Source organism: Schistocerca gregaria, chromosome X, assembly GCF_023897955.1.
Source record: "Schistocerca gregaria isolate iqSchGreg1 chromosome X, iqSchGreg1.2, whole genome shotgun sequence".
NCBI classification, from domain to species: Eukaryota; Metazoa; Arthropoda; class Insecta; order Orthoptera; family Acrididae; genus Schistocerca; species Schistocerca gregaria.
In genome coordinates this window covers 518,978,668-519,003,646 of record NC_064931.1, presented here as the reverse complement: position 1 = coordinate 519,003,646, position 24,979 = coordinate 518,978,668, and the positions used below count along the sequence as shown (strand labels likewise).

Here is a 24,979-nt window from a genome sequence, read left to right as displayed (position 1 = left end):
TCTGAGCACTAATGGACTCAGTATCTGTGGTCATAAGTCCCTTAGAACTTAGAACTACTTAAACCTAACTAACCTAAGGACATCACACACATCCATGCCCGAAGCAGGATTCGAACCTGCGACCGTAGCAGTCACGCGGTTCCTGACTGAGCGCCTAGAACCGCTAGACCACCGCGGCCGGCGATTTCTCCTCAGCTCTCATCACTATCGAAAATTAAATGGACATGTTTGATGGAAGTTCGCTCTCTCTAAGGAAAATCACCGACTATTTTTCACAGTGAAGTGTAACATTCTCATTGGTCTGTTTTTCATGTACTGTATGAATGTACCATATGTGTGTGAGAAAAGTAAACAGATTGATTTTTACCTACCAAAGTTTTTATTTTTTTCTAACAACCATACCGTCCCTTTCAAAGTAGTCCCCTTCAGCAGCTTCCTTAGAGAGAGCGAACTTCCATCAAACATGTCCATTTAATCGGCGGAGTCGTTGTTCTGAGACTTGGTAGTAGCGTTGAAAGGTTTCCACTGATAGGGCCTTTACCATGTCAGTCACATTCTTTTGAATGTTCTCCAGAGTTCCCAAATGACGTCTTTGTAAGGCATTTTTAGTTTCGGGAAAATAAAAAGGCCGGCCGCTAGGGCCGAGTGGTTCTAGGCGCTTCAGCCCAAAACCGCGCTGCTGCTATGGTTGCAGGTTCGAATCTTGCCTCGGGCATGGATGTTTGTGATGTCCTTAGGTTAGTTAGGTTTAAGTAGTTCTAAGTCTAGGGGACTGATGACCTCAGATGTTAAGTCCCATAGTGCTCAGAGCCATTTGAAAAGAAAAAGTCACAAGGACTCAGACCAGGTGAATAAGGGGGAGAGTGAAGAGCGTGCGGGGGGCTGTGGAACAACAAGCACACTTTTTGAGGTCAAAAATTCCGCGTTGGAAGTAGCAGTGTGACATGGAGCGTTGTCATGATGCAGCATCCACTTGTCTGCAATGTCCATTCTCACTAAATTCGCCCTTTTCTCTAGCCTTTCAAGGACACCTTTATAATATACTTGGTTGACACAGTTTGTTCTTACGGTTAAATGTCGGTCTGATGTCACAAGACCACGCAAACGTTCGACATTTTCGTCAGCTTTTGGAGCTGAAGGGCTCCTAGAGCGACATTCATCTTCAAAGTGTTCTCGGCCTTCCAAAAACGATCTGCGCCAGAGAAAAACTTGTGCTCTTGATAAGGAATGTTCCCCATAGGCCTGTTTTAATATTTCAAAGGTCACACTCGCAGATTCCCCAAGTTTAACAAAAAACTAGTCGGGATAACGTTGCTCTAAATTCTGCTGTTCCATTTTCGCAACATACAACAAAAATCCGACTTCACAAATGACGCTCTCAAAAACCACATCATGGCTGGACGGAGCACTCGGACTGAGTATTTGGATGGGATGATCACACCGGTCTACTCAAATAGAACAATGCAGCGTTGCCAGATCGCTCGCAGTGTTGTCAGTCTCATTACTTTCCTCATGCACCTCATACATGTATGTATATTTTGCGCATTATTAAAATAAACATAAATTTACATATGTATGTAACATGTATATACTACAATTTATTTTCAGTCAAATTCTCGTTTATTAGATTTTTTTCCTTCATACCTCTCGTTTACTGGAACTCCTATTATTTTGAATTCTCAGTAATTTGAACTTTTTCCCTGGACCCTTCAGTTTCAAATTATCAAGAGTCGACTGTACTTGAAAGTCCAACACTGGAATATCTCACTTCTCTGAGATCCGTATTAGGGCCGACTAACTGAGGAAATCAAGTGAATATAAAGAAGAGCAGAAAACAACAGGCCAAAATAATATTTAATTTGAGAAAGAGCTTACTCATCTATAAGAACACCAGTCACGAAATAAAAAAAACAGGTCATGAAAGCATTTGCTTGGAGTATGATCCTATATGGGTGTGAAACTTGGCCAATAGGAAAACAAGAGAGAAGACAGCTAGAAGCCTTGTAGAGTTTGTGCTACAAAAGGATGTTGAAGATCAGTCAGTAAGATATTGTTACCAAAGAAGAGGTGCTGAGAAGAATTTAGAAAACCAGACCTTTCTGGGTGCGCATCCAAACAAGAAGAGAAAATCTCATAGGACATATTTTAAGATACAATATCATTGGAATACTAGCAGAAGGAGCTGTTGAGGGAAGGAATCGTTGGAGACGATCAACGGTGTCATACACACAGCAGATAACAAGTGTTTTAGGGTGTGCTACATGTATGGAAATGAGGAGAAAGGCAGAAGAAAAGTGAAATGGCTAACCAACTTCAGAGTTGAACACTAAAGAAAAAGAAAACAACGACGAGGAGTGCGAGTGATAATAAGTCTGTTCGGCAAACAAACCTGGCAGCAATCTTTAAAAATCTAACCAGTGTACACTGGATGAAAGGCAGTACTTTTCGCGGAAAGCTGTTTAGAAAATTCTGATACGCGGCTTTCAGCCCAAGGCCACGATAATTGCTCCGTTTCCTAGGTAGATATTCCGTGGCAATTGTAAAGAAGACAAAAAGTTAATAACAGTTTGCACAAGAACGTGAAAGGAATGGAAAAAAAACCTTAATATGCGTTGCAATAAGTACGTGCTTTTTGCTACACAACCGGAGTCGGAGAAAATCGCTTGCATACTTCATAGGAACACACAATGGAAAAAAGGAATATGCAGGGTTAGCATCCTGCCCGATGTCATTAAAGATGGAGCACACAACCAGATAGAACAAGGATAGAGAAAGAACCTCACCGTGTTCTTTACGAAGGAAACATCCGGGCTTTTACCGTAATCGATTCTGGTAAATCACTGAAAACTTAAATCTGAATGACCGGACTGCGATTTGAAAACGTTGCTTCCCGCATATGCGACTCCAGGACACACAATAATACTATTAATTGCATATTATTTACGGCCTGACTTAGCAATAGTGTGGCCACTGATGCGTGGCTATACAAATGCTCAGCTCAACGAGTGCGACACGGCGTCCTCTGCAACAGTGTTCTTCCGTTCTGCTGCATCAAAATAACGGTTGCAAACACTGAATATTAAGTACGAAAGTAAATATCGCGATTTCAGTAAAAGTGATTTGAGAACATCAAACGCAAAATAGACGAGATGACTCTAAACTGATGTCGATAAACCGGAACTGCAGGGTGCAACGATGAAATAGTTGTTCTCGGGGTTTATACATGTCTGCTAGTATCTAATCAATAATTTAAGTCAGTCGAGTGGCATCAAGACACAACTTGAAAGTAATCATTGAAATATAAATTCCATACCTGCAAAGTAGTACGCTGTCTGAAAAGGCTAAGGTGTTCTGCCGGCGACAACCTCGCACGTACTGCACTAACCTCACTCGCCTGTCACATGAGCGTCGGGTCGCGGGAAGGTAGATTTGCGTTTACGCGCATGCGCAGTAGCTGCCTCGGACCGCCGGCTTTTTCATCGCAGCAACTAAACCACGGCATTCAAAGCCCAGTTCCTGAAACGCCACAGGCCGTACGCGAAACTCTTAAACCGCGTGAGACTAACTAACGATGAAATATGTATTTGCGGAGAAGCTGGAACACTGCTGTGAAGCTGTCACGCTGCTATGCAACACGCTGGCACATATGAGACCTATACAGAACGACAGTGACATCACCAGAATCCCAATAATTGGAACACATTAAATAGAGTAGCCCATATTGTATCGAACACACTGCATGAAGAGTAAAAGCGCCAAAACCCATATGGAAGAAAGCGTAGACAGGCGCAAACAACACAACAGACCACATGGGAGAACACGAGCACGACCACAGATTCCGAAACCGAGGAAGAAACCTACACACTAAGTGAACATGACTCAGAAGGGATCAACAGGCGAGGGACCCAAACCAACAACACCTGACACTGCATGCCGTAACACAGTCACAAATACTCAACTGACAGTAACAATCAGGAAACAAACAAACATTGATACCACATACTAAGGCTCTAGTAATAAGGAACAGTCGCTTGGAAGGAGCAAGCTCGAAGAACTTTTATTCCGAGGCTCCCCTTCCCCAATGACACATTGCATATTGTTTAAAGTATACTCCAAACAAGCAGTAATACATTATTCGTCTTATTATGTGTAGACAGAAGTATATTCTCTTCTTTATGTAAAGTTACAATAAATGAATTTTATATATCAAATGTATTTTCTGTATAAAGTATGTATAAAACTAAAAATGTAATGTATTAAGGAATACTGCATTCATGTAGCAACGAACTACATTCTATTTCTATTAACATATTTACAACCATAAGTGTATTCCTCATGTAAAACTAAAATTCACATAGTCCGTGTATCAAATGCTCAGTCAGCATTTAACCTGTATAGTACCAGGTGTATGTAAGGTATCACATAGAATATACGACAACTTCCAACAATAAGACAAACAAACAACTCCTGAATATCATGTAGTGTCCTGACATACAACACTGCAAGTAATATACCAGTACACACAAACACAGTAAACATACATAAACACAAACCATTTCAGATGAGAATAACTCGAGGTTCTACCCAGACCTTCTAGCCTGAAATAGGTAGAAATAGGCTATCATCGACCAACTAGCTATATTACACATCCAAATATACTATATCACTTCCCTCTTTATATTGCAGCTTATTTTCATCACACTTATTGTATCACTTTTTTTCTTTGATCTTTGCACTATATAAATTATATTCTCATCAACGAGGCAGAAACAAATTATATACAACCACTTTAACAATTGTTAAGCATTCAGTTCTCTGTAACCTTAGAGAAATGTTTATGTATTAAATTATTTCTATTACTTAAAAAAAGCATTATCAGCTGTATACTAAGAAGACTGTAATAATAAGAAGTTTGCTGTTGGATTCAGAAGCATCCGACCCACCTTACATTTCAAGGTGATGGATTACCCTGTATTGTTGATGAAATAAATAAATAAATAATTCACAGTTGCATCCGATTCAGTGTACGCGCTTACCGTGCACTGGCCATCTGTTTGCACTGCTAATACACGATTACAAAAATACAGAAAATTCTTTGCTCTTTCGTCTACGAGCCATTCAGTTTTGTATTTCTACTACATACCTTCTGTTGTTGTAACTCATTTGGTACTCAAAATGCTGGATACAAAATCTACGGATAAGACTTGCCTGAAAAATGTAGATGTCGAGTTGAAACATATGAACAAGTCAGAGTTTGGAATTGCTCTCTTCAGCTAACCCCATACGTGTTTAAGAATGACTCTGAGTCATGTACAGATTAAAGGTGAGGAAGCAATGCATGAGAACTGAGCAAGTATTAATCCTTACACAGTGTATTTAAGAACTGATAAAGTACGAAAAGTGAAGGTAAACTACAAAAAATGCTAACTGATTATGCAGTTACTTGGTACCTCGTTGATGTCGAGATGTACAACAGATATTTTTGAATGTTGGTAATCATTATTGTCTGACGTTTCTCCAGTTGTTCTCACGACGACCTGCGCAACATCACAGCGAAACGTCGTTATTTTACATTCCTTTCAGTAAAATTTATCGCAACGTTCCTTAAAATTTCTAGAGAGTGTGGGCATCACGTTTGTAACATAGTTCATTGAGAGCAATGCATCTGATGTTCATTTTGCCTTCAAAATATTATGCGACTATATGTCTCAAGGGGAGAATTTAGTACTGCGAATATTTAATTGTACTGTTGTGAAATTTCTTGTAGTATCTGTCACAATCTGAGAACTTTGTCTTGTCCTTTCAGTCTAGATGTCCATACGGACTGAAATTTGCAGTAACATTTACGGGTTTTCACAGTTTTTCACTCTCAGATTTCTACTAAATTGACATAGGAAAACGTGAATCCTTCTTTTTTTTAACGTATATTCAGAGCTCGGGAGTGGCCTCCAGCGTTTATAACGTTTCCTCTAATTTTACTCAGACTTAACGTTTCCCCAGATCTAAAAGAAATGTGCTACATTTCTTGCAGCTGACGCAGTTACATCGTATTTCTGTCTAAAAAATATAATTGAAAAGGTAAAACTGTCATCAACACGAATGTTGATCTGAACATCAATGCTATTCTAAGTACGATGCTATAAGACGTGTTATGCTGTTGCCTTCCATCGACCTATAAGCAGACCATATATTAACAGTTAATAATTCAGATTGGAATATTTGAACATTATGACTCTCAAAGAATCAGTCTCGTGCCGTTTTTCGTTATCTAGACTGCTCAAACATATGCAGGTTACAACTATCTAGCACTTATCCCTGCTCTGACCGTATCATCTTTCAAACGAATTTTTTTTCAGACTGTTGTGGAATTGTGGAATGCTATCCCATATTCACTGCTATTACACTGACGAAAAAAAATCGCAGCACCATAAAATAATCAATGTAGAGTGATGAAATTACGGGAACAAATTTGTCTAGGTAACATATTTAAGTGATTAGCATTGCAAGATCATAGGTTAATGTAAGCGCGAAATAAGCCATTGCAAATGTGAAACTCTGGTACATTAATAACCATTGCAACCTCCAGAATGTTGAATTCAACCATGCAAACGTGCATGCATTTTGTTGTCCAGGTGCCGGATGTCAGTTTGTGGGCTGGAATTCTATGCCTGATGCACTGGGTCAGTCAACGCAGGACGGTTAGTGCTGGTTGTGGATGACGCTGAAGTTGTCGTCTGATGATGTCCCATATGTGAGTGGTTGGAGACAGATCTGGTGATCGAGCAAGCCAAGCAACATGTAGACACTCTTTAGAGCACGTTGGGGCACAGCAGCGGTATGTGGGCTAGCGTTGTCCTGTAGGAAAACATCCCCTGGAATGCTATTCACGAATGGCAGCAGCACAGCAGGTAGAATCAGTAGACTGACGTACAATCTGCAGTCAGGATGTGTGGAATAACCACGGGAGTGGGCCTGCTGTCGTACAAAATCACATCCCAGACCGTAACTCCACGTGCAGGTGCGGTGTGTCTAGCACGCGGACTTGCTGAGGGTGGGCCCTCAACAGGCCTCCAGCTGACCCACACACAGCTAGCACTGGTACCGAGGCAGAACCAGTTTTCATCAGAAAACATAAGAAACCCCCAACGTGCCCTCCAATAAGCTCTCGCTTGACACCACTGAAGTTTGGCTCAGTGGAATGCACGCTACAGGGTGTCCTTGAAGTAAAGAGTTTGTAACAGTTCGCTGATAGCACTGTGGTGCCAGCTGCTGCTCACTGAGGTGTTGATAATGACGTCTTTCTAGCCTTAAAGGCATTCTTGTCCGAAATCAACTAGCACGTCCAATCTCAAAGATACTAACGCTCACTACCGTTACATCATTTATTTAAAGCAAACCTGATGTGCATCCTCATGGCAGCGCTACTAGCACCATTCTTATGCTACCGGCTCGAAATCTGAATAAACAACACCTTTCAGATGCAGATATACGCCTACCAACTTCCATTTATATCGCACAACTCCTTCTTGGTGTTGGGACTTTTTTCCGTCAGTGTATTTATCCAGGTAACACTTTAACGGCAACTTTTTTCGTCAGTCTAGCTAAAACGAAACATAAAATACTCCATTATTCCTGCTTCTTAAAACATTACGAAATACGAAACAAAGTAATACGTAACAAAATAAGTTTTAGTTCTCTTTTGCGCTAGTATTGAAAAAGATAGGAACAGTAAGAGTTTGCTCTCTCAGCGAGTCTTGAGTTCCATCACTACCCAAAAGTGAAGTATAATCAGCAAAAGAGGAAAGTGGTCAGAGAAAAGGTCATCGAACATTTTAAATAATCAGACTAGAATTGTGCAGGTACGTGAGTCAGAGATAACGAAAAGCCTTGCATTAGTGCGGTGAGGTCACAATCTAGTCTGAATTTTGGTTTTGAACAGGGTGATTATTTTATTTCATTTATTGACCTCAAGAAACTTTGGCGATAGCGCACTAAGTTTTTCGGTCCAAGAGCACTATGGAAAATAAAGAGACAGGAAGGTATTTAGAGGACACTGAAGTATATGATTGAGACTGTCGTCTGATGTCCCAATACACTGGCATGCCGAGGTTCCTGATACACATATTTTGTAGAGACAACTGTAGAAGCAGCCTTGATTGCGTCAACATACGAATAATGTACGTTACAATACTTGTGGACATTAGGGAGTTTCCTGTTATTCCAAGTTTCATTTTTTCTTTGTGCTGCCCGCAGTTTTGCTTCCAATGTACGAAAAAAATTAGTTTTGTGTAATTTGGGCTCCGAAGAAAAGAGGAAGTGGTTCTCCTCAGTCACTAAATTTGACAGAAGCGAAAAATTGCATAACGATGTTACTAATTTTTTGTCTCAAGAAGTATTGCTCAGAAGTAGCCGATTCAACAAAAACTTTATTACTTTCAAGTTACTGTTTTAATGGTAATAACACATTCTATAAAGTTGTAATGTACAACGTTTGTGAGGCCAATATGAAGAGAAAATCATATTTTCTTTTAAAAATGGTTAGTCTTTGATAAAGTCTCTTTTCGCACCCTGGAAACTTAGGGTAAAACGCTGATACAACCTGAAACACGTACTGCTTCTGTTTCTGGATTTTGTAAATTATTCATCGCAGTCGTCTATGGGGATAACACGTCCCTCAGACGTATCACTTATAACTTTCAATTTAGTCATTCCGTGTAGAAAATTGGTGAAATATTCATTTCCATGTCACTGCAATAGATCTGTCGTAAGGTACTTACCATTAAAACAGAATCTGGTAAAAATATTTTTACTTTATTACAAACAAAGTGATGCAGCCCATTATTGATAACTTCTGGGATGTGATTGCTTCTTACTTGAAGTCTTTTAATACTTACATTTAATGGCTCTCGAGATTCACTACATAGCCATTTTCATTTTGACTCAGAAGACTGATCAGAATCAGAGATAGCAGAGATAACAAAGTAGGAAACAGGAAACAAATGACGAGAGATATCAAAATCGACAACCTGATGTGTCTAAAGTTTTGAAGCAATACTGCAATCCAAATACGGCTTCTTGGCTTTATAAGGGGTACAAAATAATGTTTCGACGTATATTATATTTTCTTCTTTTAGTAATAATTCAAATTCATCAGGGAAAAGAAACATTTTCAAGTAGTAAATAACTTTCGCAGTGCGGACAGTGCGAAAACAGAGCAAGGTGACGCAGTGATTAGTAACCTCGGCTCGCATTCGGGAGGACGACGGTTCAAAACACCGTCCGACCATCCAGATTTAGGTGTTCCGTGATTTCTCTATAAATCTCCAGGCAAATTCCGCGATGGTTCCTTTCAAAGGACACTGCCTACTACTTACCCTCTCCTTACAAAAAAAAAAAAAAAAAAAAAAAAAAAAAAAAAAAAATCGGAGCTTTTGCTCGGTCTGTATGTAATGACCTCTTTGTCGACGGGCGTTAAATTCCAATCTTTCTTCCTTCCTTCCTTGTATGAGGGATAGCCCTTATACCACGGAAAGATTCTCCACGAGATGGTACTTTGGCAAGAGACATTGCAGTTATTTCCAAAACTTTTTCAAACAAACGCGCACACCTCTAAATGTGCTCATGTTGTAGTACCAAAACGAATAATTTAACATTAAGACTGAAAACCCACTTCAGCGAAAGTTTGATAGACAACTTTTGCCTGCTTTTGTACATAGCCATTTAAAATACTGAATGATGAGCAAAATTGCCAGCACTGGATAACTCTAAGATTTTTATTTTATTTTCAAATACATTTATATATAAGAATTATGTTCTTTTCATTCTTCTTCTTAACCATTACTGGATGTTGGCGACCATACGATGCTTCTTTATTCTATAAACGGCTGCATGTAATAGATAATCTGAATTTGGCATATATTTTCTAACCAAGATATTCTTCTCCGTCCTTTTGTTCTTTTACCCTCAATCTTCCCTTATACTCGTATTATCAACTGTAAAGGTATATACTTATGTTCCGAAAGATATATCCTAGCTATGCAGGTTTTTTTTTATTTTAAACGTTATTAACATTTCTCGCTGTTGGTCTGTTCGTCGCAACATTTCGGCGTTACTTGTTCTTGCTGTCCACGATTTTAAGCATTCTGCGGTAAATAAACATTTCAAAGACCCCGATCTTCTCCTTTGTTGGCTTATTTAGTGTCCATCCTTCAGAACTGTATGTAAGTACAGTATATTATGAATACATAAAAACGTAACATATTTTTTTCCCATGCATGAACCTTGGCCTTCCTTTCAACAGTTGAATAACAAAATTTGCTTATCTTCTTCAATAGCAATGAAATTCAAAGCATTAATATAATTAAGGTTTTTTAAAAAAGTTTCCTCTTGCTTATGAACCTCGACCGATATTACAGCATATTTTTTGTATTACCCTCCGTCGTTGATACAATGCTCCCAATTTTAGTGTGCAGTTCTTATTTGGACTTTGGTGAATAATGGATTCCAGCACCCTCAAATTGTGAAAGAAAACCATTACGTTTGTTTGAAATACGGCAGTTTGCATCAGTTATTTAATGTGAGCTATACCCGAGGATATAAGATATCTCCTGTAAACGAATTTAAGATGAAGGCATTGTACGTACTTGCTGCCAGGGGCGGTGACAAGGGCGGGGGGGCTGTAGCCCCTCCCCCCCCCCCCCAATCAAGTACCATATTACACTGAATAAAATGACTTCAGAAATCAGCGAATATATTGCTTCAACAGATTCATTCATTTTTTAATAATTATGTAGCAATATAGGTTCAATGTATTTCAAATACATTTTAACAAAAGAATAAGAGCGACAAATAGCTTACTACCTAAACCGATAAATATCATTTAACTTAAAATGGGCGTCTTATTATTTATTAATAGACATTGGATGTATATTAATGTACGAGTACCACTTACAATAATCAAGAAAGCTAAATATGCCTACCGACACTTAAATGTCTGACCCCAGACAAAAACTTTGAAATCGCCGGACATGTGGGTCAAATAGTATTATTTTCCCGGGCACACACAGTCTGTAGACGTGTTTTTGCCCTGAATTCCAAAACAGTTACGAAAAACTACTTTAAGCAACACCAAATTTTACCAATTTGTCGGTGGAGGACCCCAACTCTCCTTTTATTAAGCGATATTTCATTCCCTCAAACCTCTCACCCCCCCCCCCCCCCCCCCCCTTGACCGACTTCTAGAGTCGTCCCTGCTTTCTGCAACTGTCGCCGTTCCTCAAAAGTGAAGACTACTGGGGTGGTGCGCACTATCCCTCTCCACCTCTCTTGAGTTCAATGATCCGTCGCTTTACTCCACCAGCCGAATCTGTGGATTGATAATGCATTCAGTTACAGAAATTTGAATAAAAATCCTGCCTACACTCGTTAATGAATGCATGAAAGGCGTTTTTCGTTGCGACAGAATCTTCTCACAAAATTCCAATAACCAACTTTCTCCTCCGAATGTGAAAATACCACCGCGATAAAATAAGGGAAATCAGAGCTCTTACGGAAAGATGTAGGTGTTCATTCTTTCCGCGGTATACGAGAGTGGAATAATAGAGAATTGCGAAGATGGTTCGATTAACCCTTTGCCAGGCACTTAAATGTGATTTGCATAGTATCCATGTAGATGTAGATGTTGATCATTCAAAAATAATAACAAGTTTTTTCTTTCTTTCTCTTCTTGATTTTCCGATTTTGAAGGCTCCTGGGCACACATTCCCCTTCTTCTAGTGAGCATAAATTTCACAAAGCTCATTTTTACATGGACTGGAACGAAAATGGGAGTCGCCAAAGAAAAGCTGTCAAAATTTTTAGACAGTGCTAGATAGGAGATATAAATGCTACAGATTTTCTTTAGTATGTGGGAATTATTTCTTCAAAAACTGACAAAATTATTGATAAAGTGGAATTGATCTTCCGCCCACCGTCCAGAACCTGTGAAAGATGATCTGCTTTTACAAAAGGCGGCGATCTATGGAATTCCTTGTCAGTGTGATAAAACTTATATAGGATAAACCAAACGTACAGTACAACAACTGTGTATCGAACACGAACGGTACACCTGCCTTCTACAGCCCAACAAATCTGCTGTGGCTGAATACTGCATTTCCACTGGCCTTTAAATGGATTACGGGAAAGTCAAGATACTAGCCATAGTCTCACCATATTGAGAATCAGTGGTCAATGAAGCTGTAGAAAACTGGCAAACAACCTGCTCAATCGAGACGTGAGTATTCCATCTCGACTAGTATTAGAAGCATTTCATCCATCTCTCAGACTGTCCTTAGTATTCGCTGCTGACATTCCAACACCTGCCTCAATTTTCGTGATTAACCACTTAGCTGGTAAGCACTGTGGATTTACTGACTCAGCAATTATAACGTCTTTATCTTATACGCATTAGTTTTATCTGTGACTGACGCTGTTGTACCGACTGTCTTATCTGCACGCGCATTTTACTCCGCCTTATATCCTTAAATTACTTGGTTTTAGAATATCAGTGTGTAAACAGGCATACGCTAGTACTCTCATAAATCAGCCACCGACTAGTCTCCAGGACGACTGTAATGTTGACATGCGATTTATTTCGGTAGAGGAGGTATTGCGGTTCCAGAAGCACGCCTATTCTGTTCGCTGGAAAAAAATTGAAGACGATTGATACTTTAACAAATTTCATACTGGAAACAACTTGAGATGTTTCAAAAGCGAAATGGAATAAACAAAACAAAATTACAGAGGACATAAGACAGATGATGAAGAAAAGGGAACAATTGAGAGTAAATGGTAACAGAAGTCAGACTGCATTAACTGAACTAAACGTAATAATTCAGAGACGTTTAAAGAGATGTCAGAAACTGTAATGAGAAGGTTACAAGGGAGACAATCAAGGATACATGAAGTACAAAAAAGAAAAAAACACGGTGGCTATACATATGTCACATCAGTCAGTATATTAGATGGCTCTGTTACAATGAACAGGAATTCCTTACTATAAGTGTTTGAAGAGTCAAAACCCGTTTTTAGTTAGAATGCGTTCTTACTAGTTAAAACTAGTTTTTACTTAGCCACTTCGTCAACAAGCGTTTTCCCTAGTTAAAACTAGTTTTAACTGATTTTCGCTTTTGACCAGCAGTAAATTCTAGTTGTAACTAAGGCTGTCAGTAACAGCTGGTTTCAACTAGTAAGAACGCATTCTAACTAAACTAGACAGAACTAATTTTCACTAAATTTATTTAGGGGCAAATATTAAAATGATGAGCAACTACATGTTGATTGAAACAAAAAACAGCATTTTTGTATTGTGCAATGCAATATTTATTGGAATATTGATCGTACATCCAAACACATTCCAGATAGTGGAAACAAGAAGACGCCGACACGAAAATGGCGAGTGTTGCTGCAAACTGGATGACAACGGGGAAAACATAAGAAAAGCTACGCGTGTGTGTGGTGAAGAGTGCGATGGTGGAGTGTGTGCGATACCATGCTTTGAGCTATTCCGTACAAAGAGTCATTTCTAACAAATATTCTTCAAGAAACTTTCCTTTAGACCTACCACTAAAAAACTTCCTCATTATATAAAAATTAATAATAAATAATTTTTAATTCTGCAACAGCGTTACTACTGTGGAAACCTTGGAATTGTTAGGTATTCAGTTGTTAGATAATCACTTGCCCCCACAACAATCGAACATAAGCGTGTCAAATGCGCACCGCTACAATAAGCGCTAGAGGCGCGGAAAGACCTCCACGCGCGGGAACAGTTCTAGGCGCCAAAACTCCCCGCCTGGGCAGCGCTGCAGCGGCCAATAATAGCCCGCCTCTGGGCGCTTTTCACTACAACAAACAACACGGTCGAGGGGTTAGATCAGCTTGTACGTATTTATCATGGCAGATCTAAATCAAAAAAGGCGATGCAAAGAAGAATTTGTGAGAACGATGTTACAGATTGAAGAACACGACAAAAGAGAAAACCACTACAATGTTATGACAAAAGAATCTTACGATCAATTAGTGGACGAAATTGAAGAAGCACAATTAGCTGAGAAAAAGACACAGAAGCAGTACAGAAGATTAAATCGATTCAAGGTTATTAATATTTGTGGGACCAGGAAGTTAGTGACAAGAAAAGAGCCTGTGATGTACTACTTATGTGTCGAAGAAATTTTCGACATTACTGATTCAGCTTATCAGGCCGTTGGTCGTTGAGGTCGAGACAGATTAAAGGTTGAAATTTCCAGAAAATATGCAAACATAACAGTGGAGACGATAAACATTTATCTGTCTATGTGTGAAACTTGTCAGCGCAAAAGGAGCATTAAGATAAGGGGGCATGTTCCGAAACCTATACTTCATTGAGAAATGAGCGGTTGTTTGCCAAGCTGATCTGATCGACATGTGAACTCAATAAGATCGTGAATTTAAGTATATAATGGTCTATCAGGACCACTTGACAAAATTTGTTTTGTTACGTGCACTACAAGGGAAGAGGGCATAGGCACATCATTTAGCAGATATATTTTTGACATTTTGTGCTCCTTGTATTTCACACTCTGACAACGGTAGAGAATTTGTTAATTCTGTCATAAACGAGCTGGCTGTATTTTGGGCTGAGTGTAAACTGGTTTACGGAAAACCGAGGCACAGCGAAAGCCAAGGTTCTGTTGAAAGCTCCAACCAAGGCATTGAAGCCCGCCGCGGTGACCGTGCGGTTCTAGGCACTTCAGTCCGGAACCGCGTGACTGCTACGGTTGCAGGTTCGAATCCTGCCTCGGGCATGGATGTGTGATGTCCTTAGGTTAGTTAGGTTTAAGAAGTTCTAAGCCCTGCCCCCCCCCCCCCAATGAACCATGGACCTTGCCCTTGGTGGGGAGGCTTGCGTGCCTCAGCGATACAGATGGCCGTACCGTAGGTGCAACCACAACGGAGGGGTATCTGTTGAGAGGCCAGACAAACGTGTGGTTCCTGAAGAGGGGCAGCAGCCTTTTCAGTAGTTGCAGGGGCAACAGTCTGGATGATTGACTGATCTGGCCTTGCAACATTAACCAAAACGGCCTTGCTGTGCTGGTACTGCGAACGGCTGAAAGCAAGGGGAAATTACAGCCGTAATTTTTCCCGAGGACATGCAGCTTTACTGTATGATTAAATGATGATGGCGTCCTCTTGGGTAAAATATTCCGGAGGAAAAATAGTCCCCCATTCGGATCTCCGGGCGGGGACTACTCAAGAGGATGACGTTATCAGGAGAAAGAAAACTGGCATTCTACGGATCGGAGCGTGGAATGTCAGATCCCTTAATCGGGCAGGTAGGTTACAAAATTTAAAAAGGGAAATGGATAGGTTAAAGTTAGATATAGTGGGAATTAGTGAAGTTCGGTGGCAGGAGGAACAAGACTTCTGGCCAGGTAACTACAGGGTTATAAACACAAAATCAAATAGGGGTAATGCAGGAGTAGGTTTAATAATGAATAGTGAAATAGGAATGCGGGTAAGCTACTACAAACAGCATAGAGAACGCATTATTGTGGCCAAGATAGATACGAAACCAACACCTACTATAGTAGTACAAGTTTATATGCCAACTAGCTCTGCAGATGACGAAGAAGTTGAAGAAATGTACGATGAAATAAAAGAAGTTATTCAGATAGTGAAGGGTGACGAAAATTTAATAGTAATGAGTGACTGGAATTCGACTGTAGGAAAAGGGAGAGAAGGAAACATAGTAGGTGAATATGGATTGGGGCTAAGAAATGAAAGAGGAAGCCGCCTAGTAGAATTTTGCACAGAGCACAACTTAATCATTGCTAACACTTGGTTTAAGAATCATGAAAGAAGGTTGTATACATGGAAGAACCCTGGAGATACTAAAAGGTATAAGATAGATTATATAATGGTAAACCAGAGATTTAGGAACCAGGTTTTAAGTTGTAAGACATTTCCAGGGGCAGATGTGGACTCTGACCACAATCTATTGTTTATGAACTGTAGATTAAAACTGAAGAAACTGTAAAAATGAGGGAAATTAAGGAGATGGGACCTGGATAAACTGACTAAACCAGACGTTGTACAGAGTTTCAGGGAGAGCATAAGGGAACAATTGACAGGAATAGGGGAAAGAAATACAGTAGAAGAAGAATGGGTAGCTCTGAAAGATGAAGTAGTGAAGGCAGCAGAGGATAAAGTAGGTAAAAAGACGAGGGCTGCTATAAATCCTTGGGTAACAGAAGAAATATTGAATTTAAGTGATGAAAGGAGAAAATATAAAAATTCAGTAAATGAAGCAGGCAAAAAGGAATACAAACGTCTCAAAAATGAGATCGACAGGAACTGCAAAATGGCTAAGCAAGGATGGCTAGAGGACAAATGTAAGAATTTAGAACCTTATCTCACTAGGGGTAAGATACACTCCTGGAGATGGAAAAAAGAACACATTGACACCGGTGTGTCAGACCCACCGTACTTGCTCCGGACACTGCGAGAGGGGTGTACAAGCAATGATCACACGCACGGCACAGCGGACACACCAGGAACCGCGGTGTCGGCCGTCGAATGGCGCTAGCTGCGCAGCATTTGTGCACCGCCGCCGTCAGTGTCAGCCAGTTTGCCGTGGCATACGGAGCTCCATCGCAGTCTTTAACACTGGTAGCATGCCGCGACAGCGTAGACGTGAACCGTATGTGCAGTTGACGGACTTTGAGCGAGGGCGTATAGTGGGCATGCGGGAGGCCGGGTGGACGTACCGCCGAATTGCTCAACACGTGGGGCGTCAGGTCTCCACAGTACATCGATGTTGTCGCCAGTGGTCGGCGAAAGGTGCACGTGCCCGTCGACCTGGGACCGGACCGCAGCGACGCACGGATGCACGCCAAGACCGTAGGATCCTACGCAGTGCCGTAGGGGACCGCACCGCCACTTCCCAGCAAATTAGGGACACTGTTGCTCCTGGGGTATCGGCGAGGACCATTCGCAACCGTCTCCATGAAGCTGGGCTACGGTCACGCACACCGTTAGGCCGTCTTCCGCTCACGCCCCAACATCGTGCAGCCCGCCTCCAGTGGTGTCGCGACAGGCGTGAATGGAGGGACGAATGGAGACGTGTCGTCTTCAGCGATGAGAGTCGCTTCTGCCTTGGTGCCAATGATGGTCGTATGCGTGTTTGGCGCCGTGCAGGTGAGCGCCACAATCAGGACTACATATGACCGAAGCACACAGGGCCAACACCCGGCATCATGGTGTGGGCAGCGATCTCCTACACTGGCCGTACACCTCTGGTGATCGTCGAGGGGACACTGAATAGTGCACGGTACATCCAAACCGCCATCGAACCCATCGTTCTACCATTCCTAGACCGGCAAGGGAACTTGCTGTTCCAACAGGACAATGCACGTCCGCATGTATCCCGTGCCACCCAACGTGCTCTAGAAGGTGTAAGTCAACTACTCTTGCCAGCAAGATCTTCGGATCTGTCCCCCATTGAGCATGTTTGGGACTGGAAGAAGCGTCGTCTCACGCGGTCTGCATGTCCAGCACGAACGCTGGTCCAACTGAGGCGCCAGGTGGAAATGGCATGGGAAGCCGTTCCACAGGACTACATCCAGCATCTCTACGATCGTCTCCATGGGAGAATAGCAGCCTGCATTGCTGTGAAAGGTGGATATACACTGTACTAGTGCCGACATTGTGCATGCTCTGTTGCCTGTGTGTATGTGCCTGTGGTTCTGTCAGTGTGATCATGTGATGTATCTGACCCCAGGAATGTGTCAATAAAGTTTCCCCTTCCTGGGACAATGAATTCACGGTGTTCTTATTTCAATTTCCAGGAGTGTAGATACTGCCTACAGGAAAATTAAAGAGACCTTTGGAGAGAAGAGAACCACGTGTATGAATATCAAGAGCTCAGATGGCAACCCATTTCTAAGCAAAGAAGGGAAAGCAGAAAGGTGGAAGGAGTATATAGAAGGTTTATACACGGGCGATGTACTTGAGGACAATATTATGGAAATGGAAGAGGATGTAGATGAAGATTAAATGGGTGATACGATACTGCATGAAGAGTTTGACAGAGCACTGAAAGACCTGAGTCGAAACAAGGCCCCCGGAATAGACAACATTCCATTGGAACTACTGACGGCCTTCGGAGAGCCAGTCATGACAAAACGCTACCAGCTGGTGAGCAAGATGTATGAGACAGGCGAAATACCCTCAGACTTCAAGAAGAATATAATAATTCCAATCCCAAAGAAAGTAGGTGCTGACAGATGTGAAAATTACCGAACTATCAGTTTAATAAGTCACAGCTGCAAAATACTAACACGAATTCTTTACAGACGAATGGAAAAATTGGTAGATGCGGACCTCGTGGAGGATCAGTTTGGATTCCGTAGAAATGTTGGAACACGTGAGGCAATATCTTATCTTAGAAGAAAGATTAAGAAAAGGCAAACCTACGTTTCTAGCATTTGTAGACTTAGTGAAAGCTTTTGACAATGTTGTCTGGAATACTCTCTTTCAAATTCTAAAGGTGGCAGGTGTAAAATACAGGGAGCGAAAGGCTATTCACAATTTGTACAGAAACCAGATGGCAGTCATAAGAGTCGAGGAGCATGAAAGGGAAGCAGTGGTTGGGAAAGGAGTGAGACAGGGTTGTAGCCTCTCCCCGATGTTATTCAATCTGTATATTGAACAAGCAGTAAAGGAAACAAAAGAAAAATTTGGAGGAGGTATTAAAATTCATGGAGAAGAAGTAAAAACCTTGAGGTTCGCCGATGACATTGTAATTCTGTCAGAGACGGCAAAGGACTTGGAAGAGCAGTTGAACGGAATGGACAGTGTCTTGAAAGGAGGATATAAGATGAACATCAACAAAAGCAAAACGAGGATAATGGAATGTAGTCAAATTAAATCGGGTGATGCTGAGGGAATTAGATTAGGAAGTGAGACACTTAAAGTAGCAAAGGAGTTTTGCTATTTAGGAAGTAAAATAACTGATGATGGTCGAAGTAGAGAGGATATAAAATGTGGACTGGCAATGGCATGGAAAGCGTTTCTGAAGAAGAGAAATTTGTTAACATCGAGTATAGATTTATGTATCAGGAAGTCGTTTCTGAAAGTATTTGTTTGGAGTGTAGCCGTGTATGGAAGTGAAACATGGACGATAACTAGTTTGGACAAGAAGAGAATAGAAGCTTTCGGAATGTGGTGCTACAGAAGAATACTGAAGATAAGGTGGATAGATCACGTAACTAATGAGGAGGTATTGAATAGGATTGGGGAGAAGAGAAGTTTGTGGCACAACTTGACTAGAAGAAGGGATCGGTTGGTAGGACATGTTTTGAGGCATCAAGAGATCACAAATTCAGCATTGGAGGGCAGCGTGGAGGGTAATAATCGTAGAGAGAGACCGAGAGATGAGTACACTAAGCAGGATGTAGGTTGCAGTAGGTACTGGGAGATAAAGAAGCTTGCACAGGATAGAGTAGCATGGAGAGCTGCATCAAACCAGTCTCAGGACTGAAGACAACAACAACAACAACAAGTCCTGGGCGACTGATGACCTCAGATGTTAAGTCCCATAGTGCTCAGAGCCATTTGAACCATTTGAACCAAGACATTTAAAAAATATTGGCTTCATGGATGCAAGACAACATTACCACAAACTGGTCAAACGGTCTTCGCTTTGTACAGTTTATGAAAAATCGGGCATATCATTCTGGTAACAAGCAAACACCTTACAAAGCTATGTTTGGCACAGAACCACGAGTAGGTCTTATGACTTCGAGTTTGTCTCTGGATGTTATTAAGGAGATACAAGATGAAGATGATCTTGAAGAGGCTTTAAATAAAATTAATGTGGTAGACGCAGTAAATGAGACACCTGATGACTGGAACTATCACACGACTCAGAGGAGATAGCGGTTATGGCTAGTAGCAATGGACAGATTACAGCTGCAGCCAGACAAGAAGATGTAGGAGCTTTGCGCAGTACAAGTATACAGTCTTCAACAACAACAGCAGCCAATCAAGAGGATCCAGAAGCTGTAGCTAGTATGAGTGCAGAGCCTCAAATAACTTCAGCTTGTCACGAAGATCCAGAAGCTAAAGCTATTACGAAACGACAATCTCAAAAACGAACAGCTAGAGAAAACGCTCATGAAAACCTGACCAAAGAGGCCAAAAGATAGCTTCAGATTCAATACACGCCACCGTAGAAATAAGTGAAAATATAATTATACCGAGTCCTGTAATCAACAGAGCAAAAGCTGATCTCCCCGATATTATTGGGGAACAGGGCTTGCACAAGTTTGGAACGAAATATGGGATACTCGACAAATTGTATTGCAGGTATGTATTTCTGAACTGATTTCAATAATTAAGAACAAAATTAATTAATTACTTGAATAGTTAGCAACATTTTCGGAGCATTACTTCATTGATTTAATGATCTGGAAATGTTGCTAACTATTCAAGTAATTAATTAATATTTTAAATTTTAATACTTATATTGTGATATATTTTATAATATGTATTAAGTGCCTAATCGCCTTTCAAACAAGCTAATTAAAAGTTTTCTTCCAGATCCGAATTCGACGTGTCCAAAGAGAAATTCTTGCTGCTGGAAGACGTGCCAGAGACAAAGATACCATTAAGAACTGCTGCCAAGATGACAGCCGTAGGATCAGGGCAAGAATTTGTTCGCTGTGTGTGTAAGAAGGCATGTATTTCAAAAAGGTGCTTCTGTAGGAAAAAGGAAACCTTTTTAACTTAAAATGTCATGGCAATTTTCTTTGCAATAACAAATAATCAAAATTTAATTGTTAAAATACTTTTACTGTATGATGATTTTGTTTCCAATTTCGTAACTAATACTGTTAATATGGCTCTGTAATGTTCCTTAAAATGTTTCTTCAGTGTATCGTTATTTTATGTATTGCTGTAGTTAATATTAATGACTTAGAGATATGATCAATATTCCCAATAAATATTGCACTGCACAATACAAAAATGCTGTTTTTTTATTTTAATCAACATGTAGTTGCTCTTAATTTTAATATTTGCCTCTAAATAAATTTAGTGAAAACTAGTATTGTCTAGTTTAGTTAGAACGCGTTCTTACTAGTTGAAACTAGTTGATGCTGATAGCCTTAGTTCCAACTAGAATTTACTGATGGTCAAAGGCGAAAGTCAGCTAAAGCTAGTTTTAACTAGGCAAAACGCGTTTTGACGAAGTGCCTCAGTATAAACTAGTTTTAAGTAGTAAGAACGCGTTCTAACTAAAAACTGGTTTTGAAAGTAATCTTCAAACACTTATAGTAAGGAATTCCTGTTCATTGTAACAGAGCCATTTGATATACTGACTGATGTTACATATGTATACCCAGCGTTAGTGTTTTTCTTTTTTTTTCGTACTTCAGTTATTCTTGATTGTCTCCCTTGTAACCTTCTCATTACAGTTTCTGACACCTCTTTAAACGTCTCTGAATTATTACGTTTAGTTCAGTTTATGCACTCTGACTATATATATATAATGTTTCGTGAAAACAGTAGTTGGTATTTTCAATTCATTGAATGGACCTTTCCGGGACGCTCATGATTACACCACTAAAGTAATTCGTTTTAAACGTTTTAGGTGTGAGAAGATTATATATATTGCAATGCCACATTGTACCCGTTGAAGTGCTGTTATTTCTTCTCGTATGAAGATGCGTGTGTTACGTGTGATTATAGTATTGCGAAACTACACTTCTTTCACGTCCATTTTCTGCCAAAAATGTGCACAGGTCGAAATTTTGTTACACACATTTCCGGGTAGACAGTGTGCGGGGAATCGCGCTGAGAGATTTGAGTGAGCTTCAGCCTGCATCTCCAGGATGAGACGTACTGACAACGCATCAGCGCCTGCCGAGTCCTGTTATCGCGCGCCACGTAACTGCATTCTCGTGCGTCCGTCAAGTGCCTCCTGTTAGCATCTTCACAGCTTCGTGGCGGCGGATCGTTTAAATCCCACAATGACCAAATAATACGAGAGTTCTTTGGAAGTTTTCAGTACGGTTCCGGCAGAGGACGGAGGACCGACTGATCAGAAGGTATTTAGCGCAGAAAAATGCCCAAAACATGTAAGAGTCGAGAAGAAAATTTAGTCAACCCAGAAGACAACACGATAATACCAAATAACATAGCCTCTAGTCTTGGTATAGTCCCAGTTAGGTGAGGGAGAGAGATACGCCACATCCAGCTGTAGCCAGTCACTGAAGATTAGGTACCCAAGCGCTATCAAATTAAGAGGATACTAATAGAAGCTAAAGTAATGAATTAAAACTTGAGCCATGATCAGGACCTCAACACAGGTCTCAAGCTGACTGGGAAGATGTGTTATCCACTACAGTGCCCTGACAATGCGGCTAACATAGCTGCACGGTCTACCCTGGTCCAATGTCCTCTCTAACACAAACCTCACCCTTGAGCCCATCTTGATTCTCCTCTTCTTATACCCTCAATATTTCTCAAGGCTCTCTAATACTGGGAAAGTACCACAGCTTTGTGTGTAACAGAGAAATCCTGCCTGTACCTCCAGGAAAATGTACATCAAATCAATAGATCACCTACGCCTGAGGTACAGACAGGATTTTACGCATAACGTACAAAGCTGGGGTGCCATTCCAATATCGGAGAGCCTTGGCAGTACTGACGATTTATGAAGGGTAAAATCAAGATAGGCTGCAGTGTGAATTGCAGTTTGTGTTAGGAAGGGCATTGGGCTGGGGTAGTCTGCGCAGCTGTATTAGCGACATGCCAGGGTGGTGCAGTGGTTAACAAACCTGAATTAGTGAGCAGGAGAGACAGATTGAAGTACTGGCCTCGGCACAAATTTTAATTCATTACATCAGCTTCTATCCTTATCGAAGATAAGGCCGAGATGCAATATGTCTCCAGGGAAATGTAATTTGACAGATTAAGAGGATACTGATTGTTAGATTTTACCTGCTGTCCCACATAGTCCCAAACATATTCTATGAGATGAAGATTGAGTGGTTTAAGGTGCTAGTCGAAACATGATAGGGTATCTGAGCGTTTGTGAAACCTAAAACGTATGCTTACAGCCTTGTGAACATCGCTGTTGTCGTCTTTATCTTGGCAAGCAAAAATATAACACAGCACACTTTCATGAAGATGTAGAAGAAAAGCTAGTACTTCTTCACCGAGATGATGAAATGAACATACAGGCTCATGTTCACGTAACCTAAATGAGTGGACCCAAGCGGTGGAACGAAAACCACCTGTAAAACATCACAAAACCGCCACAGGCATGAACTGTACTCTCCAAAGACTGTGGCCTAAACGCTTCATTGGACTGCCAGTGCAGTCGCCACTTAGCATCATTTGAAAATAAGCGAAATCTCCACTCGTCGGATCACATATAGGCTGTAGTTGAGTTTCTGGGTTTTCTGTTCTGACAGCAGCAGTTCCTGTCAGGTTTGAAACCGACTGTCATTATCAACGCATGACTCTCGTCTCTAGTGCCTGTGGGTTAGAATCTTTTTATGATCACTGTTTTTATGTCGTGTTATGTTGCGGTACACCATTCCTTGTAGACACATCAAACAGTCTGCGTAGATACGACAACAAATCCGATAACGTCATTCACGGTGTGATTATGGGCACGAACAAACACGAAAGCTCTTTTCTGCCATTCTGGCACGTCTCCATGTCGACTCTTCACGCTGCACTTATTCAATAAAACTAACTGGCACATCCGCAGCACTTCATTGCCCTGACTTACGCCAGTAGTGGGGAGACACATGACGACCTGATAGCAGTTCGCACGATATGCAGTACACTAAAGCGACCAGTGTGCTCTTTTAAGGAGGCGACCAATATTATCTCCAAAATGATATTGAAGTGCCTGTGTTATTCTCAATTACGACATGAAGTTCCTTTGGACATGCATGCATGCATAAGCGGGAAATCCGGGTTTGTCTCCCGGCCCGGCACAAATTTTCCTCGTCGTCATTCCATCCTACAGCTGATGATTGTCCATATTCGCAACTGCGAATACATTTCTTGTATTTCCTGTAGTTGCCGCAGTGCCTGTTCATTGTCCGAAGGAACTTTGATTCGTAATTCGGAATAACACAGGCACTGCAATATCGTATTTATCCGCCGGCACAGGGCAAACGACTTTCAAGTAAAATGTCTCAGCTTAATAAGAATATACATAATCGATGAAAGAGCACTGGTTGTAAACGCTTAGTTGACGAATAGTAAATTTGTAAAAATAAAATTTGCATTATAAAAGTACAAAGAAAACGGAAACTTAGTTCTTTATCAAGAAGCAACTGATAGGAGCTGTAGTTGTCACACATGGTTTGTATGACAAGTTTTATTAACAGCCGACCCAATTTCTGAGGAGGAACTGGTGGAGGCTGTTGGTCTCCACAATTCAGATTAGGACATCCAGCTGAAAAGCCCATGCTGTAGTTACCTTCAGCTGCTAGAACACTATCAACCAGATCAATTCGATTCACACGGACGTTACAGCCCATGTCAGGCAACTGCCCCTATTTAAAGTAATACATGTATAAGAAAGATGTGATGACGATGGTTATGTGTATAAAGAGACTAAACTCGTCGGTAATCAGTCCTTACATTTTATGAGAGAAATAAACAAAAGGTAAAAAGCGAAAAAAGTGGGAACTTGGCTTCTCCAACTATACGAGCAAGTCAGAGAGTTTGAGAAAGGTCGTGACAGCAGTTCTAACATGGTAGGTAAAAGAAAACAGAGACAACCGAAGCAGCATCATGCACAAGAGGGTCTAAAGGCAAACAAAGTGAGAAGGAAGAAAGTAACTGCAGTCACATGGGGGCTACCCGTAACAGGGGAAGGCTCCCCCTCCCCGCAACCACCCCAAACACGGAAAGTGAGAATAGTTTAGTGTAA

The 24,979-nt window shown here is 40.9% G+C and overlaps 2 protein-coding genes across 3 annotated transcripts in view; one reads left to right on the top strand and one right to left on the bottom strand.

The window, feature by feature from the left end:
- The window catches only part of LOC126298213 (regucalcin-like), an 81,543-nt gene extending 78,136 nt beyond the window's left edge, over positions 1-3,407 (bottom strand). For both annotated transcript variants that reach the window (XM_049989519.1, XM_049989521.1), the window contains exon 1: positions 3,314-3,407. The gene's annotated coding sequence lies outside the window, so the exon portion shown is untranslated. The remainder of the gene's footprint in view (positions 1-3,313) is intronic.
- Positions 1-24,979, top strand: part of LOC126298210 (regucalcin-like) — a 403,275-nt gene that overhangs the window by 181,574 nt on the left and 196,722 nt on the right. The window lies entirely within an intron of this gene.